We start from the raw sequence: 7,868 nt of genomic DNA, 5'->3' as shown, positions 1-7,868 counted from the left end.
CAATTCCATCTTGTACCTCTTTTTTTTCTTTGCATTATGTGCTGTTTGGGGCCTAGTTTTTAAAACTGCCATCCTGTCTGCCACTGCAGTGCTACTCCTAGATGGGCCAGGTGTTTGTGCAGCCCCCTTGGGTCACTTAGTTTACACATCCAGCTACCTCATTGCACCTCTTTTTCTTCTTTGCATTATGTGCTCTTTGGGGCCTAGTTTTTAAAACTGCCATCCTGCCACTGCAGTGCCACTCTTAGATGGGCCAGGTGTTTGTGCCGCCCACTTGGGTCGCTTAGCTTAGTCATCCAGTGACCTCTGTGAAACCTTTTGGCCTAAAAACAATATTGTGAGGTGTTCAGAATAGACTGGAAATGAGTGGAAATGAATGCTATCGATGTTAATAATACTGTAGGATCAAAATTACCCCCAAATGCTGTGATTTTAGCTGTTTTTGTGTTGATTTTTTTCAAACATCATCCAGATCCAAACCAAAACCCGAAAGGGTGGTTTTGGCAAACCAATCCAGATCCAAAACACGAACGAAGATCCAGATCCAAATACAAAACACAAAACACGAAAAGTGCCCACCGCACATCTCTAGTGGGGACCTTCTGTAAAGAATGGAAAAAGATCAATGATGTATCCAAAGACACTGGCCAGTTCTCCTACTGGACGTTGACTTGTAAAAATCTTGATCAGAAAGCATCAATGAGCTGGCTGAGATCCAGCAATCTAAAGGATCAACTAGTCAAAAGTCATTTCATGAGTGATCTAAGAAAAATACCAAAAACTACTGCTTCCTTCCCATGTGGGAGCTGCAAAGCCTGCTCCTACATGACCAGAACAAAAACGATTGTTAAACGACATGGACGTTTGAGAACAATCAATTAATTTATACACTGCCTTGTATGCAACATAAAATACGTGGGGATGACAACCAGAACCCTCAAACAACGGATTCTTGAACATGTTGGGTCAGTAAGGAATATTACTATAGATCTATTAAGGATGAAGAAACTTACATCTGTGGCGAGGCACTTCCATCAACATCATGGCAACAACCCAAGTGACCTCAAAGCTTTTGGGTTGGAAAAGATCAGTCTGGGTATCCGAGGCGGTAACCTGACACAAGAGCTCCTAAAAAAAGAATTGGAATGGACATACAACTTGGATATTCTGACACCAAAAGGAATGAACGAATACATTAATTATGGAGTCTCCATTTGAATCACTACCATCTAGCACTTTGGACCCTCAGCGTAACCTTACCCAGCATATTAAGGGCCCGATTCAGACCTGATCGCTGTGCTGCAAATTACACTCTCCTGCGATCAGATAGTCGCCGCCCAGAGGGAGTGAAAATTCGCCCCTTGCAAGTATGCGATTGGATGTGTACACTGTGAGAAAATTCCCCTCAGTCAGCAGGCCGCTGCAAAACCGTTCGCATAACACTCACCATCAAATGTTTTTCCCGTTCTGTGCAGTGTGTGCAGTCTGTGCGTAGCTTAATACTTAATCCTCTAGTGCAAAGAAATCAGGCTCATTAGGGCCGGAGCTGACGTCACACGCCCTCCCTGAAAACGCTTGGGACCGCCTGCGTTTTTCCAGACACTTTCAGAAAATGGCCAGTTACCACCCACAAATGTCCTCTTCCTGTCACTCACCTTGTGAATGACCGTGCAATCAAAATTTTTCCACCATCCTGTCGCTGTTTGGCGATGCGCATTGCATTGCATACACATGCACAGTAGTTTGATAATCGCCCGCTGCCCGAAAACGCATAGCAGCAATCAGGTCTGAATCGGGCCCTTAATCCCTAGCTGATACCAGTGCTACTCGCTATTATAGAATTCAGCGTGTCCCGGCATAGTACATTTTCTAATTCCAAACTACCTTAATTACTATAGTCCAAAAAGTTAATTTCGTAAATTGCAACTCACCTGTGTTTGTTGTTTTTTGCACACCAATAATCACAGTCTCTTTTGATTTTTGTACTCACTATGCACTCGAATATTTATTTCACTGCACAAATTGCATTCACTCATTATTTTCACCTTCTAGTGATATGACATACAGAACACGTCAATAACTCCTACCCACCTACTATTCATCACTTACAATGTATGGATTTTCAGGTTTCTTTCACCCATTACAGATATTCACAATTCCCGTCACCCCATTTCCAGATCCGAGATCCCCAATTATTCAGTTTACACACAAGGTATTTTTTGCTCCTCACCAAATCATTCCATCATTTTTTCTCAGGACTAGATTGTAACTCTCACACCCCTGTAAAGTCATAAGTGACACTCAATCTATCACACAGAACAGTGAGTATAATATGTCCAACTAAGGGACACTTTGCTACAGCCCTGCAGATGGTATTACTGTCCTTTATAAAAAAAAATAAAAAAAGAACATATAACTGTCCATCTAATAAATGTCTCCATTAACATGATAGTTATAAGGTTTTAATTAGGTATGATTACCATCATTACATAAATACATTCTTGTTGGTCTTTAATATAATGTTATTATCCCACATAATCTAAAGGTTGCCAACAATACACCATTTATGTCAGTTATCAATTTTTACAATCTAGTGCTCACCATTGCATCTTTTGCCAACCAACATGGCCGCTATCTGCCAACCAATGCATTGTAGAGTGGCAAACCCCCAAAATGTTGTCTCATGTTATGAATTAGATTGGTTACCAGCAATACACCACTTGTGTCAACTATAGCAATGTTTATAATCTGGTGCCAATCATCGCATACCATGTCAAACCAACATGTCTATATTATGCCACCATGTGTCACAAAACATGGCCACTACCTGCCAACCAATGTATTTTAGTTTGTCACACCTTCAGCATGAGCAAGGTTATAATGTCCATCCCCCGGGGTGATCACATATCAGGGACGCTACAAAGACGCCACCCAGAAGTGCACATCACCGGAAGTACGTGTCACCAGAAGTGTGCACAACTAGAAGTGTCACTGGAAGTCGGCAGGATCCGTGGCTCTCAGGCATACCAAACAGGCGGGAACGAGCTATTTCTCCTTCTCTTCCCCAAATGATTAGCATACTCTGCTTTATATATCTAACAAATGGTACCCCACTGCACCAGTTAACAAGCCCTCTACAGGTGAAACGGCCATTTGGACAGGGTACCAGGCAGAGCACAGCCTGGACCCACCACTGGGGTTCCTTGGTATCGTATGCACTCATTTGGGTTTCTAATTTTGTAATTATATTTGTACTATTTATACCATGGTGACTATCTGTACTCTGTGTGAATTTCATAAGCAAACTGGATACAAAAACATCTCTTAGGCATTTTGACCTATTTAACACCATTTCTTGGTACACATTTTTCGGTAATCTAGGAAATGCTTTGAAGGGGTGAAATGTATAGCCCCCAAAATCGGAAACTAACTAGATAGCTCATCTAGGTACTGTGCTTATCCAATCTGATTATCTGCCTCAAAATTTATATGATGCTTTTGAGAGGGTAAATCCTCTTTATCCCGCTTTATTTCTTTGAGGATCCCACAATGTAAGCTCTCTTATCCATTTTCCTCTACTTCATGATATGATAATGTGAAAGTAGAAGCAACAGTGTGGATTTCTAATCTCTTTTTCTTCTGCTATATTTCAGTGTGCTCTCTCATCCAAATGTTTTAGAGCAAAATCTCTGCAATGCATAAGTAACAGAGACACACCTGCACTCTAAATATGGAAAGCAGAAATATGCCCTTGTGTCTCTCATCTAATGGAACAATCACTCTCTCATTGAGCAGATTACTGCCATACTCCACGGGATACGCACAATCTCATCCGATCATGGAAGCAAATCAGTGGTAGGCCTGGTCAGTACCTGGGTGGGAGACTCCCTGGGAATACAAGGTGCAGTAGCCCTAATGTGCTTAAAAGCAGATGTAAAAGGTCCACATTAGAGGAGAGGAGATTTTGCACCAGGAGACGGAAAGGTTTTTTCACAGTAAGGACAATATGTATTTGGAATTCCCTGCCTGAGAGAGAAGTAAAGGCGGACTCGATCAATACTTTTGAAAATTGGCTAGATAAATTCCTAATGGATAAGGATATACAGGGTTTTGGTGGGTAAATCATGCACCATAGTATAAAAAAATGTAAAAGATGAATACACATAATGGCTAAATATTCACCACAGTTAAAATCAGTTTTAAAATATTAAAGTGACAGGTTCAGCTCGATGGACAAATTGTCTTTTTTCAACCTCAAAAACTATGTTAATATGGAGTCTATTTAGTAAGTCTCGGATGGAGATAAAGTGCACGGAGATAAAGTACCAGCCAATCATCTCCTAACTGTCATTTTTCAAACACAGCCTGTGACATGGCAGTTAGGACCTGATTGGCTGGTACCTTATCTTTGTGCACTTTATCTCCATCCAAGGATTTAAAATCACATAGCCGGAAGCAGAAGTTGCCGGGACGCAGAGCAGGACTGAGTGCGGCTGAACAGAGCAGGCAACCGCTCCGTGTGTGTGAAAGGAACAGAGTGGGGGGAGGGAGCAGTGTAGGCAGCCGATCTGGTGTGTGTGTAGAGCCGCAAAGCCACTGAAAGGAGCAGGCAGCAGGGGAAAGAGCTACCGCTCCGTGGATGCATGTGTGTGTGTGTGTGTGTGTGTGTGTGTGTGTGTGTGTGTGTGTGTGTGTGTGTGAAGGAGCTCAACAAATCACTGTGAGGTGCAGGAGCGGGCAGCAGGAGAGACAACTGCTGCTCTGGGTGTGTGTGAGGGGGAGCATCTGAGTAGCAGGAGTGGGGTGAATATGAGCTGGTGAGTCGATTACCCACAGGTGTGGGGGTGTTTTTTTTTTTGTTTTGTTTTTTTGTTTTGCTTTTTGGCAGGAGAGGACACTGTGAGCTTTTGGAGGAAGTGAGCAGCTGGACGGAGCCCAAATAGGGGAAGCTAGGACCTGTGAGCAGGTGCTGCTGCAGGAGGTCTTGACTCTCCCTGGACATGCAAGTATCATTATCATTACAGTATTGACTGTTTTGCATTGATTTTCACATTGTATTATCAATTACTATTCTGTTGTTGAATATTGTTTCTCATCACAGTTAGGCTATAGTACAATATTGTATTGCAAAGTTTGTATTGTTCTTCTGAAGGTAACAGGGAGTCAGAGTTTTCAAGCAAAATGGGTGGGCCATAATTGAGAATCTCACTCAGTGCATGTCGTGCAAGATGTATGCGCACTGGGAGCAACTGTCCCAGTGTGAATACATCTGCACGAGGTGTGTGCGAATGGCTACCCTGGAAGCCCAGGTAACTGATCTAGAGCAAACCACTACAAGACTGAGGGATATTCACAATCTTGAGCAAAGCATAGATTTAACGATGAGGGAGTTACAGGGGGTGACACTGGTAGAGTAGGTCAAGGACAACCAGGTAGCCAGCTGGTTCATCAACAAAAACAAAAGAGAATATGCACTCTCAAAGATCTAATGAGATGAAGGATTGAAAAACCCCACTTAATGTATTTGGACAAATCCCATCAATATAGGTCGGGGGTGCTACCTAAGACAACCATTAACAACACCTATTGTAAAGAAAGAGAATGGGGTTGTACTGCTAGGTGCACAAAAATATTGATTAAAATTTAACTTTTATTTACATTCATTTAAGAGACCGATGCTCGGTCAACATGCGAAATATAGAGGTTAAAATAAAGGAAGTGAAAGAATGTGCTCAAGATAGAAGGTGAAAAAATTAGAAAAAGTGTGTCTGCTCCTTTGACTGTGCTGACTCTATTATAGCTTGTATTGATTCAGAATAAATGTCCTTGTGTGTCACGTATACCTCTGTCCAATTAGTACTTAATTTAAATCCTGATATCTATGTAGCTGCTGTCCTATTATGTTCACTATGTCAAATGCGGTGGGAGTATCCACCCTAGGTTGAACTACTCATCTCTATCCCCCACGTTCTCAAGTCTCTTATCGATGGTTAATAACCAAGATCCATTTATTATGATAACACCGGTATTGGCTGTGATGTCATTGAACACCCGCCGTTATTTTGATTATGTATTTCTCCCAGGATGGACATATATGAAGGTGTCCACCCTACTTATAGATGCCAGCAGTGACAAGGTATTGGATTAAACACGTTGTTGCTGCTACTGATAGGCCATCTGATCTATATTGATTTCTATGCCTTGCCATTCAGGCTAGGGGACATAGTGTGGAAAGTATGCCAATGGGGATTGATAAACACTGTTACTAGGCTAATGTTTCTTAATCATACAGGAGTCTTATGCTACTCAGAGTATTTAAAACACCCGTGGCACATCTGATTGAAACGATGGTGTCACGGATTACTTGTACTACCCTATTTTGCACAGCATAATCTAACTACCATCCTGGGGGGATCCTCACTCCCAAATAACACTCTGGTGAAGGGAATGCAGATGGTAGTACTTTTGTGCTGCTAGATAGACTGTATAACCGTATTACACAAATGTGTGATTATTCCATATAAAGCTATTGCGGCATTGAATACGGTGCTATCTAATTAATGACAGGGTGAGAAATTCTGAGCATCAGATGAACTGAAGACATATAATTATCCACTTGCCATGTAAGATCCAATCCTGATATAGTAAAGAAAGGAAGAAAGACAGGTGTATCCACAATCTCTACATAGTACCTGTATTCTCCTAATATGTAAGCGATGTCTAAGACCTGCTGGCTGAAGTGTTTTTCCTAATTAGCGGGTATTCCCGTGTTAGCCATATGTTGTACAGACCACTCTAACTGGAGAATGGGTGGATATGAAATTGGAGACCTATTTCTAATGAAGATGGACAGAATAGAGATGGTGGCATTGCATCAGTGTTTAGTCTAATCAGCATTTGTCCGATTAGTGGGTATTCCCATGATCACTGTGCAGTGCCAGTTAATTTAACAAGAAGCTCTAGAATAAAGAGTAAAAGTGGCAGAGGTACTAGTAATTAAATATTAATTATTAAATGGGTATCTAGACTGCATCGGCTTTTGATCAGCATTTGTCCGATCCATGGTAACTACCATGTTCGCCGTGCAGTGCTTGAATAACCCAACAGACACATGAAGCAAGCTACAGTCAGTACAAGAGCATCGGAGCAGATCACTGTGCCGATGCGCGCATTTCGCAACAAGCTTTTTCAAGCCTCGAAAAAGCTTGTTGCGAAATGCGCGCATCGGCACAGTGATCTGCTCCGATGCTCTTGTACTGACTGTAGCTTGCTTCATGTGTCTGTTGGGTTATTCAAGCACTGCACGGCGAACATGGTAGTTACCATGGATCGGACAAATGCTGATCAAAAGCCGATGCAGTCTAGATACCCATTTAATAATTAATATTTAATTACTAGTACCTCTGTCACTTTTACTCTTTATTCTAGAGCTTCTTGTTAAATTAACTGGCACTGCACAGTGATCATGGGAATACCCACTAATCGGACAAATGCTGATTAGGCTAAACACTGATGCAATGCCACCATCTCTATTCTGTCCATCTTCATTAGAAATAGGTCTCCAATTTCATATCCACCCATTCTCCAGTTAGAGTGGTCTGTACAACATATGGCTAACACGGGAATACCCGCTAATTAGGAAAAACACTTCAGCCAGCAGGTCTTAAACATCGCTTACATATTAGGAGAATACAGGTACTATGTAGAGATTGTGGATACACCTGTCTTTCTTCCTTTCTTTACTATATCAGGATTGGATCTTACATGGCAAGTGGATAATTATATGTCTTCAGTTCATCTGATGCTCAGAATTTCTCACCCTGTCATTAATTAGATAGCACCGTATTCAATGCCGCAATAGCTTTATA

The sequence above is a fragment of the Pseudophryne corroboree genome, chromosome 4, assembly GCF_028390025.1.
Source record: "Pseudophryne corroboree isolate aPseCor3 chromosome 4, aPseCor3.hap2, whole genome shotgun sequence".
Classification (NCBI taxonomy): Eukaryota; Metazoa; Chordata; class Amphibia; order Anura; family Myobatrachidae; genus Pseudophryne; species Pseudophryne corroboree.
This window is presented reverse-complemented; position numbering follows the sequence as displayed.